General features: G+C 39.0%; 1 pseudogene across 1 annotated transcript; it reads right to left on the bottom strand.

Annotated features, from left to right (window-relative positions):
• Positions 1–1,495: 1,495 nt before the first annotated feature.
• LOC143573713 (aspartyl protease family protein 1-like) lies at positions 1,496–4,414 on the bottom strand (annotated as a pseudogene). Its single transcript, XR_013142477.1, has 10 exons — positions 4,119–4,414; positions 3,848–3,983; positions 2,996–3,238; positions 2,694–2,918; positions 2,483–2,618; positions 2,322–2,395; positions 2,124–2,221; positions 1,981–2,040; positions 1,836–1,907; positions 1,496–1,750 (listed from the first exon to the last, which is right to left on the bottom strand). The product of XR_013142477.1 is annotated as an aspartyl protease family protein 1-like (transcript).
• Between the last annotated feature and the right edge of the window lie 7,742 nt (positions 4,415–12,156).

Below are 12,156 nucleotides of genomic sequence, written 5' to 3'. Positions count from 1 at the left end.
ACATAGGAGTTTGTTGGTGATACGAGTCTTTAGAAATATCCTAACTTGATGACTCAATATGCGGCGTGTTAATTACTTGTTGACAAAATTTTTATAAAAGTAAAATTCATTCAAAGGTTTATTAATTGAATGCATGACCAAATGACAAATGTTTTTAATAGTTTAGTTAATTTGTTATTGACACGTGTTAGAGGTGTATTGAATAGCAATGGTTCTCTATATGTTATTCAAGTAAGTCGGAGCTTGATAATCACAATAAAATCGTGTTAAACTTTACTACGAAATATTTGGAACCTATACTTTGTTTAGCTTAGGGGCTGTTTGGTTCATTCAGATCTGAATGAGTCAGATCTGAATAAGCATCTATCTCATTTAGCAACAATAACAAGTTTGAATGATTCAGAGCCAATTTTAACCATTCAGATGTTTTTCCTGTTTGAAACCAAACAGTCTGAAGTCTGAATGAATCACATGTTTACATCTGAATGGTTTCATTCAGATATAAACAAACAGTCCCTTAGTTTTTATAAGGGGTTACTCTATATAATAGTAATCAAGTTTAAAAATTGTTCTAATCAGGTCATCATAAAATCTTTTGTTCTAATTAGGTCACCAAAGTTTCTTTTTTGTTTTGATCTCATATATTTTACCTAGATAGCAGATTTAGTAGGTTTTTTTAATTTTTAAATAGTTTAACATTGTAAAATATTTTTTTTAAGTGACAAAATTAGTAAAAATTGAGAAAAAAAAATTAATTGGCAAAATGCAAATATATATATATATATATATATATATATATATATATATATATTTAATTTCCTGTTTTTTTGTTGTAATTTTCCGGATTAGTATTTTTTTTGCAATTTTTCGCAAAAAAAAAAAACTGGAAAATTGCAAAAAAAAAAAATAAATCTTATTTTATAGTTTTTTTTCAGATTATTATTATTTTTCACAATTTAAAAGTTATATTTCTCAATTTTTAAGTTTTTTTTACAGTGTCAAACTATTTAAAAATAAATAAAAAACCTACATAACCTGCTATTCAGGTAAAATATCATAGGATTATAACAAAAAGAAAACTTTATTGACCTGATTGGAACAAAAGATTTTATGAGTGACCTGATTGAAACAGTTTCAAAACTTGGTTTACTATTCTATAAAGTTAACTTTTTAAAACTATTTACGTTACTAGGACAATTTTTTTTAAATGTGTAAATCACAATGGCAGTAGTGTCTCCCTCAAATAGCCATAACACTTGTTATATCCCGTTGTCTAAGTTCGAATCCCTCTTATAGTGATACGCCCATATTTCAGAGCATTAGTTTTGCTAAACTGTTCAATTCAGAAAAGCATAACATCAGCTGCCAGTCTTCAAAATTTAACTAAATCTTCTCATTACCGTATCATCTTATCTTTACATGGACCTCTAAATGATCACACTCGTGGTGTATTTACACTATCTCTCTATTCAACAATCGAGTTATGTGCATTCACAAAGACCATACAACATTTCCTATACGCCTAACCTACAAGTGTAAACCAAAAACTATACCAAAAGAATCAAAAACCAAATCCACATTCGCGTCCAACAACAAAAAGCCTTACAATAAACCGGCAAACCACCTGAACTCCTGCCAACGTTTCTGGTCCTTTCATGGTGACCTTGTACCCCGGCTGCAATAGCAGGAGGAACATTGTACGGGTGCAATGGTTCTGAACCCGTATCAGTTGAACTCTCAATATCATAACCTTCATCAGAAACACACTCGTTAGAATATAAATTACTTGCTCTAATTTCATATGCAAACACAAATTTGAATTTAATGAAACTTACAATTAGACTTTTTCCACCCAAGAACAAGCTCTTCTCTATCAAACACGATTCGGTAGCCCGTCATAAAGTTTTCTGTATACCAAAATTCACCAACTTTAATATCACATACTGCTACACACACTGTATAATATTCAAAAAGACTTACGCCCGATAATATTCAATTCTGCACTCTTGATTACAGCCAGACAGTATACAACTTCACGCCGTATAACATAAGTTTGATATTACTATTATCAAAAATGCATTAAACTATATAGACATGTTTTAAAAAAAAGTTAGCACTTACATTAGTGGAGATGATAATTACTGGATCGTAGATAAAAAACTGACCATCCCCTTTCATTGTTAAGCTCATGCTCGGGATGAGACTTGTATTTGCATCAGAACTAAACATAAACATAACAAAAGGCAGATAAAATAAGATCTAAATACAAAAGAAGTTAACAGAAAAATATAAATAAATAAATAAGCACTGTATAATAATACCTCATATCATAACAATATTCAAATGGAATCCTTTGATCTGCTTGATGACGTGAATCTCTAGTTTGTGCATCGAACTATCGTAAAAAAGTAAAGAAAATGTTTTTTTAAAAACCTCTGAAACATATTTAATATTTTAATTCCCAATAAAGTTTAACTTGTACCTTCTGTGTGAGCCTTGTATAATGTGGGTCGGTGAGATACGTGAATGAGGTACCCGAGTCAAAAAGAGCAGTGAAAGACGAGCCAATCAGAGATAAACCAACACGGAGTTGTGTTACTGTAACATTATAAGTCGGACTGCATGGAATTCAAAATATTTAACGATAAGAATACGTTTTAGAACTTAAAAGGGTTAAGAAATGTGAAACTTACTGTGATGAATCAACATTAAATGGAGTAACTTCTTGATCAATACTTCCTTTATCACCAAAACTTATTCTACCAGTTCCATCATGTCCAAAACACATAGAAAACGAATCAGCTGTATAACCTTCACGCGATAAAATACTTGGTACCGATATCTTTTCCAAACCGAGCCCAAACGGGCCATTTGGAGCCGCAATGTCTAAAAATGAGCCACTTTGCACCTGACCGCATCTGTAAATTAAAATGTAAACGAAAAGGATGATGAAATTGATAGAATAATGATGGTAGTTTAGGGTTTGTTTGTTTACCCGAAAGTGACAAAAGCATCAACGAGTTCACCATCACTATCTTCTGTTTCTAAGTGTAAAAAGATCCTCCATTAATATCCCAGAAGTTGAAGTTTGAGATGAGACATAAGAAACTGAATATGGGCACGTGTTGAATGATTCGGTTGCCAAACATTTATGGCGGTTGGTGCACATACTGTGGTTGCATGAAATCTTCTGGTTTGTTGATGATCTTGTTGGACTGTATATGCTCAGCTTAAATTCCTAACATATATAAAAGGAACTTATATATCTCTTAGTTACCAAAAGTCTAAATACCCTTAAATAATGAGAAAATAGGAAAATCATTTTAGATTATTCAAATGGGCCTGATGGTCAGAAAAATTGGTAATTAGGCCTATAAAAGAACCCAAACGTTAAACATGAACAAAAATTTGTGTTCTTTTAGATAAACGGGCGAACATGAATGCATATCTTGTTCGCTCATTTATGTTTGTTTATCATCATGTGTTTATGTTATTTATGTTCGATAGATTACTTTTGTTTTAAGTTCATTTGTTTACATGTCCATCTAAATATTTTAGGTCAATTACAATTTAGTCTACTTTTAACAAACTTTTAGGCCCAACAAATTATGCTAGTATTAACTTTTAGCTGACATTCGCTCAAGTATATTCGTCATCCATGTTCATTAATGTCTATTAGTTTTTTGTCCGTGAACCGTTCGTTTATGCTATTAAATAACAAACATAAACGAACATGAGCACACTCATTTTCCTTATCAAACAAACATGGGACAAGAAAACCTGATTCTTTAATTGTTCATCTTTGACCGTTAAACGAATGAACACGAATATCACAAGGATAACATACAGAGTTATAAGCGGTGGTATCAACGGAGGCACATCTGCTGCAATCACAGGGAACCCAGAATAGATCACTTCCGGTATCAAGTGCCACCATAAACTTCTGTTCAGGAGTCCCCAACGAAACCGTCGTGTAATGCAAACTAAATAATAATAATAACAACAACAACAACACATAATTAGCATGTTTTAACTATTACCCACAAATCCCAATTGAACTTGATGATGAAATTCATAAACCCTAAATTAAATGAAGAAGTAATGTAAAGTGCACGTACAATACTAAAGAGCTGATACGGAAACTGGAATTGCCGTCGGAGAAAGTGAGGCGTTCGTCGGCGGAATCGGAGAGTCTCCGGCCGCGGAATATTCTGTCATGGTGGGCTAATTGGGAATAGTATTCAAGTGAACCCTTGGCCGGAAAATCTGCGGCGGTGAATACGTTGGTATCTTCCGACCACCGCTTCATGGGGTCGGAGAAGCGGTGGTGCATCTTGAATGTGAAGACGCAGGCATTATTAATGGAAGAAGAAGAAATTGAAAGAAATGTGATCAAGAACAAGAATGATTGCATTTAGTTTGTTGATTGTTTTACAGAATCAAGATTTGTCAAGTGAAGACGATGATGGCGAGTAAGAACATTCTCATCCCACCCCTCTTTCTACGTGAGGGGTGTTTTTATAAGTCAGTAAGTGATGTAGGGCGTTGCGAGTGTAGAGTTTTTATATTTTAGTGAAAGCAGTGATTTTTCTGTATATTTGAAAAGTTACTGTTCACTCCCTATAATTTTTTAATATATTTTGAAAGTGGTTGTGAGTGAAGGAAAGAGAAAATGTAATGATAAAAGGTATAAAAAGTATTATTTAATTGAAATGGAGAGAAAAAATATAGTGAGTTTTAGTGTAATTTTTGGTTTAGGGATAGAGGGTGGGATGAGAATGCTCTAAGGTTTAGACTTTACTACAGGTTTAATCAACTAACAAAGTTTAGCACCCGTATAACATTCAGCTCGGTTCCGTTTCGCTTTCATGTTATTAATTTATATGACTTTCGGTTCGGCTTTGTATGTGATTAAAATCGAAAAGAAAACAAATCAAAATAGATTTTATTTTCTATTCTATAACACTTTAATACTTTAATATATATCTAACATATTTAGCTCATATTTATAATAAACTAGTTTGAGGCCCGTGTTACACGGGTAATAGTTGAGAATTTTAAACTTTAACCATTAAGTGAAATACAATTAACAAATTGATCATGTATTGTTAATACAATTACAATTAAATTAAAATTACAAAAATTACATAACTAAGATTACACAAATATGTAACAAATAGATAAAAACTTCCTTTTACACTACATTTGTGATTGTATTAGCAGATATACATTATCAAAAATCAAAATTTTTTATTAATGTCTGCTTGTAACTCTTAATAAAGTAACGTATAAGCCTGCTTATAACTCTTAATATAACTATATATAGTTGTCTGTGTGGCAAAAAAGGTTCTTCAAGTACATACCAACTATAGATAAATGATAATATATATCCATGATACTAATAGAAAAATATTCATACACATAAAATATCATAGTTTTTAATCAATTAATATGATGCCATTTGAGAACATCTCCTCATATTTATATAAGAAAACATGATTATCCCAAAAACCATATATTTGGACTTTGATTATATAATTATCTTTAGAATCTTTACGATTTGAAATTGATTTATTATGATAAATTTGTTTTCATTAATATTTTGTGTATGACATTTTTAATTGAATTTATATTTTACAATTAAAATTGTATAATCAAGCAACATAAAGACCGAAAAATTTAAATATAACAAAATGATTTGTTTATTTCATATGAATGTAATTGTAAGGAAAATGAAAAATACATACTAACATTAAAACCATGTTCAAATAATAGTGATTATTCTGAGTTAAAAGAATATTATAAGATTTAAAGTTGCATAAAATGAATGTAGTGATTCTTATTTATAATCGTTGAAAGTATGTGTGACACCCGGTAAATTCCCAATCCCTTAAACCAAGTAATCAACCTAAATATTAGGTAATTATGTTATATGCGCCTTGCGCGAGCGCGCCATATTAGAATCAGCGCGTGCATTTGTTATGTGTGCCCTGCGCGAGCGCGCTATGTTAGTCAGCGCGTGCATTTGTTATGTGCGCCCTGCGCGAACGCGCTATGTTAGTCAGCGCGTGCATTTGTTATGTGCGCCCTGCGCGAGCGCGCTATGTTAGTCAGCGCGGGCATGTTATGCGCGCCCTGCGCGAGCGCGCTATGTTAGAATCGGCGCGGGTATTTGTTATGTGCACCCTGCGCGAGCGCGCCATGATAAGAACCAGCGTGGGCATATGTTATATGCGCCATGCGCGAGTGTTTTGGCTTTATGTTTTCATGTAACTTAACTTTATGATGGGTTGACCGTCCCGCATGATGCTAAGGCGGGTGCATCCCAAATCGTTTATGCGCGTGCGGAAAGGGAACTAACCTCCCCGCATGGCGGGAACATTGAGAGCTAGTTTGTCTGAAGCTCCAAGATGGAATTGACTTCAACATAACTGATCACTATGTTGAAATACCAAGACCACCTGGAGAATCTACAAATGAAACTCAATGTCCCTGACTGCGAGAAGGTTACGCACCTACCCGCAGCAAAGAAATGTCCTTCACGCAGAAAGCTATGCGCACAAAGTTATACGCGCAGAACACTTGGTTTATTCTCCAGATGTAAGGAGATTATTCCCGCCCAAAAGGAAACAGTAGCGTGTTTCAGAGATTTCTACTTTTTACTGTACACTGACAAAAGTACCTGAAAAAGCACACTGTAACATGAAAAGTCAACTGTCAGCCACCCTACTCCCACCAGCCACAGACCTGCAGGTCCTGTCCAAATCAAATCAAAATCTTTTATCCACTACTCCACTTTTAAATAAATAATAATAATTTCCATACTTTATCATCATTACACCTAGATATGAAAAGATTACAATCCCCTAAAGCAAGGGATTGTGTTCCCTTGAGTTTGCCTATAAATATGTAACCTAAATTATCACCCAAAACACACTTCAAACTTCTCTCTTAAGAACTGCAAACTTGCACTAATCATCTCCCAAGCATCCGTTGTTTTCATTTCCGATCCTGTTACTAGGTAAGCCGAGAATATAACCTTGAGATCTACTTTCCAACCTTTATATTCTCCGATTTCTTGATCTTAATATATATACTTCTTGTTATTTAATCGTATTCTAGACCTTCAATTCCGAGGCCAACACCAAGAAAACCCGAATCTCGATTAATCCCTTAACAAGAACCACAGGTGAGTCTCACAGCCCCTATTTTCACTGTTTTCACTATTTTTAAACTGTTTTCGGGGCGAGGGACACGTACTTAAACTATGTTTTATCATGGTATACTTACAAGTTATGCAAACGATTGTGTTTAAACTATGTTTCATGATGAGCAATGCGAACGGTTATCTATGGTTTTCGATGTATGTGCGCTAGAATTCGAGTAAGTGATCACTTTACCATTGGAACTCTAAGGGTAGGGACTGCTGGTTTGATCCACCCACTCGTAGGGGTCGCACCTCTTACACAGACGAGTGCCTAGCGTGTCACGGGGCAGTACTATGGGATTGAGCCCGCTCGTAGAGGTCGCTCCTCTTACGCAGACGAGCGCCTTGTTTTCCGGCACAACGTCTGCGCGTAACCCGCGGGACGGTATTATTCGCTCGTAGTGGCAGCGCCACTTACACAGACGAGCACGGTTTTTCAGATGTGTCCGCGCGTAACCCGCGGGACGGTATTACTTGTTTCGCTCGTAGTGGCAGCGCCACTTACACAGACGAGCACAGTTCCCAGAAATGTTCGCGCGTAACCCGCGGAACGATTTTATCAGATTATGTTATCAGAACTATGTTTTACTAAGCATGTGTTTCAATGATGCTATCAGAATTATGTATAGAATGATTTTTATCAAGACTATGACGCGATACGATTTATCAAGTTACTAAAACTTGTGAACTCACTCAGTTTATACTGATTCAAATGTTTTTACGTGTCTTTCAGGAGATAACTAGGTAGCGCATGGAGTCACACTTAGAGCACCTCACGCTGAACATCTAAAACTAGCTTTTTGGAAGATTTTTAGTTCTATCCCTTCGATGCGCGTGGTTGTTCCCGCCGCGCAAGGGGATATGGCGTGGAAATCTTCAACAGTTTTTATACTTGGATGTTTTTATGTAATTTTTAAACAATGTAATGTATTTGTATTAAACATTTCATGCGCAATGAAAATCTTACTTTGAATGTTTGCAATGGCCCGTGCTTAATTATCAATCCCCACTCGAGCGCGCCCGGCTGTTTCCGCCGCTCAGGGCCGGGTGTGACAGATTGGTATCAGAGCACTGGTTATAGCGAACTAGGAAAAGAAGTTTTAACCTAGACTATAACCGTTGGGGGATCGCATGAAATATTTTTCAAAGAAAATATTTTCAAAAGAAAAACCACACACACACTTAGGACACGGGTCACACAGTGTCTAGTGAATAAAGATAAAAACATTATGTGCTCAGAGTACATGCGCTAAGTTGATATATTTTCACTCTTTTAAAGCGAGAATGCCTCCAACTAGAGCCAAGGGAATTACCATGACACACGAGGAACTCGCGGAAATAATCGCACAAGCGATCGCAACACATGAGGCCAGCAAGGCCGAATCTAGTCAGGGTCGCCAGGAGAACGAGACCCCAGAACCCGAATCAGGAGCCTTGGACAAAGGATGCTCCTACAAGACATTTATGGCCTGTAAGCCTTGGCCATTCAAGGGTACCGAAGGGGCCATTGGGCTCTACAACTGGATTGACAAGATGGAGACAGTTCTCTCCATTAGCGGATGTAGTGAGAACCAGAAGGTCCTTTACGCGACCTGCATGTTCCAAGAAGCAGTTTCGTCTTGGTGGAAGCTTCAAGTGAAGACATTGGGGCGAGAAGTTGCTCTCCACAGGACCTGGGAGGAGCTGAAAGAGATGATGATGAAAAAGTTCTGCTCTCGCGCAGAAATTCAGAGCCTGCAACAGGAATTCTGGAACCACACCATGGTAGGAACGGATATCGACGCCTACAACAACCGGTTCAACGAGCTTTGCCAGTTGGTGCCAGACATGGCAAACACGGAGGAAAAGAAGATCGAGAGGTATATCTTTGGGTTACCTCCTGTTGTTAGGGTTCCGCTCAACGCCGCAGCACCTCCAACCTTTGATGAGGCGGTAGCGCGGGCCATCACCCTTACAAGGGATACGGTCCGTGCGGGTATGTTGACTACGCGCGGAAACGAACAGCGAACCTCTGACTCCAAGAGGAAATGGAACTCTCACCACCGAGGGTCCGACTCCAAGCAGCCACCGTTCAAGAAGCAGGAGAGCGCAAGGGTTTACGCGATCCAAGCCGCGGAGCCAACAAGGAAAGGATACAGTGGGCCTTACCCATGGTGCAACAAATGCAAGTTTCACCACGAGGGTGAATGCGCGAGCGTCATGTGCGCCAAATGTAACAGGCCAGGGCACAAGACGGCGAATTGCCGTGCTAAGGAAGCTGGAGCCAGTGCCAACTGCTACGCATGCGGAAAGCCAGGGCATTTCAGTCGGGATTGCCCGCAAAGGGGAAACCAAGCTCGCGGGAGAGCTTTTGTGATCGGCGCGGGCGAAGCTAAAGAAGAGCCGAATGTGGTAACCGGTACGTTTTTGCTTAACGGCCATTTTGCATCTGTCTTATTTGATACTGGCGCTGACCTAAGTTTTATATCCGCCGAGTTTAAAGACTCCCTAGGCCTAGCAACCAGTAGGCTAGACACACCTTATACTATAGAACTAGCCAATGGTAGGCAGTTATGCGCGAACGAAAGAACTGAACAATGTGTAATAGTCATGGGAGGTCACGGGTTCAATATTAACTTGTTGCCAATAGACTTGGGAAGTTTTGACATTGTAATAGGTATGGATTGGTTAGTCGAGAACCACGCGGAAGTTATTTGCCATGAGAAGCAGGTTCGGGTCCCACTGTTGAACGGAGAGACCTTGGTAATTCAAGGGGAAAGAAGGGGAATTGCGACGAAACTGATTTCGTGCCTAAAGGCGCGCAAGTGCCTAAGGAAAGGGTGCTACGCCTTCCTGGCGCATGTAGTAGAGAAAGGAGATGAGCGAAGAATTGAAGACTTACCAGTAGTGCGCGAATTTCCAGAAGTTTTTCCTGAAGATTTGCCCGGATTACCGCCGCCGCGACAAGTCAAATTTCGTATTGATTTAGTCCCAGGAGCTGCGCCAGTCGCTCGAGCGCCTTATCGACTAGCTCCATCTGAGATGCAAGAGCTATCCAATCAGTTACAGGAACTATTGGATAAGGGTTTCATACGCCCAAGCTTTTCACCTTGGGGAGCTCCAGTACTGTTTGTTAAGAAGAAGGATGGTTCGTTCAGAATGTGTATTGACTACAGGGAGCTGAACAAGCTGACAGTCAAGAATCGGTACCCCTTACCGAGGATTGACGACTTATTTGACCAGTTGCAGGGATCCAGTTATTATTCGAAGATAGATCTCCGGTCAGGATACCACCAACTTAGGGTCTATGAGGAAGATGTGCCGAAAACAGCCTTCCGAACTAGATACGGCCATTATGAGTTCTTAGTGATGCCTTTCGGGCTAACTAATGCGCCGGCTGTATTCATGGATCTGATGAACCGCGTGTGCAAACCATACTTGGACAAGTTTGTGATTGTATTTATAGATGATATTCTGATTTACTCTCGGACCAAGGCCGAGCATGAGCAACACCTGAGATTGATTTTGGATTTGTTGAGGAAAGAAAAGTTGTATGCGAAGTTTTCCAAGTGCGAGTTTTGGCTTAGAGAAGTTCACTTTCTCGGTCACGTTGTAAACAAGAAAGGAATACACGTTGATCCTTCCAAAGTCAAGGCCATCGAAAACTGGGAAGCGCCAAAAACCCCAACTGAGGTGAGGCAATTCCTAGGACTAGCTGGCTACTATCGACGCTTCATTGAGAACTTCTCCAAGATAGCTCTACCTCTGACCGCGCTAACTCAGAAAGACAAGAAGTTTGTTTGGGGCGAAAATCAGGAAGCAGCATTTCAAATGTTGAAACAGAAGTTATGTAGTGCACCAATTTTGTCTCTGCCCGACGGGACGGATGACATCGTCGTTTACTGCGACGCTTCACATCAGGGACTCGGATGTGTCCTTATGCAGCGAGACAAAGTCATAGAGTATGCCTCGCGCCAACTCAAGACCAATGAAAAGAACTACACAACGCATGATCTGGAACTTGGAGCGGTTGTCTTCGCGCTAAAGATTTGGCGCCATTACCTCTATGGTACAAAGTGTATAATCTTTACGGATCACAAGAGCCTTCAACATATATTTGATCAAAAGGATTTAAACATGAGGCAACGAAGATGGGTTGAATTGTTGAATGATTATGATTGTGAAATAAAGTATCACCCTGGAAAGGCGAATGTGGTAGCAGACGCGCTAAGTAGGAAGGAGCGAATAAAAACGCTACGAGTCAAGGCTCTAAGGTTGACCATTCGCGCAGATCTCTCTACCCGCATCCGAGACGCTCAGCAAGAAGCCTTGAAACCAGAGTTTGCTAAAAACGAATCCCTTGGGGGTATGATTAAGAGTTTGGAACTTAAAGAGAACGGCAATCTATATTTTGCTAACCGCATATGGGTCCCTCTCAAGGGAGGATTGCGCGAGCAAGTATTAAACGAGGCTCACAAGACGCGGTATTCCGTACATCCTGGCGCAGACAAGATGTACCAAGATGTTAAAGCGCTGTATTGGTGGCCCAATCTGAAGGGCGCCATCGCGATGTATGTCAGTAAGTGCCTGACGTGTTCGAAGGTAAAGGCTGAATACCAGAAGCCGTCGGGGTTGCTTCAGCAGCCAGAAATTCCCATGTGGAAGTGGGAACAAATCTCTATGGACTTCATCACCAAACTGCCAAGGACACCTGGGGGTTACGACACGATCTGGGTTATTGTAGATCGGCTAACTAAGTCAGCGCACTTCCCGCCGATCAAGGAAACCGATAAGATGGAAAAGTTAGCCCGATTGTATATTCGAGAAGTAGTTTCAAAACATGGAGTCCCAGTGTCCATCATTTCTGATAGAGATAGTCGGTTCACCTCAAGGTTTTGGAGATCGTTACAAGGGGCTTTAGGTACTCGTCTTGACATGAGTACGGCATATCATCCCCAAACGGATGGGCA

Source organism: Bidens hawaiensis, unplaced genomic scaffold (genome assembly GCF_021521415.1).
Source record: "Bidens hawaiensis isolate Kalapana, Puna unplaced genomic scaffold, B.hawaiensis_p1.1 tig00026616_1, whole genome shotgun sequence".
Lineage (NCBI taxonomy): Eukaryota > Viridiplantae > Streptophyta > Magnoliopsida > Asterales > Asteraceae > Bidens > Bidens hawaiensis.
This window is presented reverse-complemented; position numbering and strand designations above follow the sequence as displayed.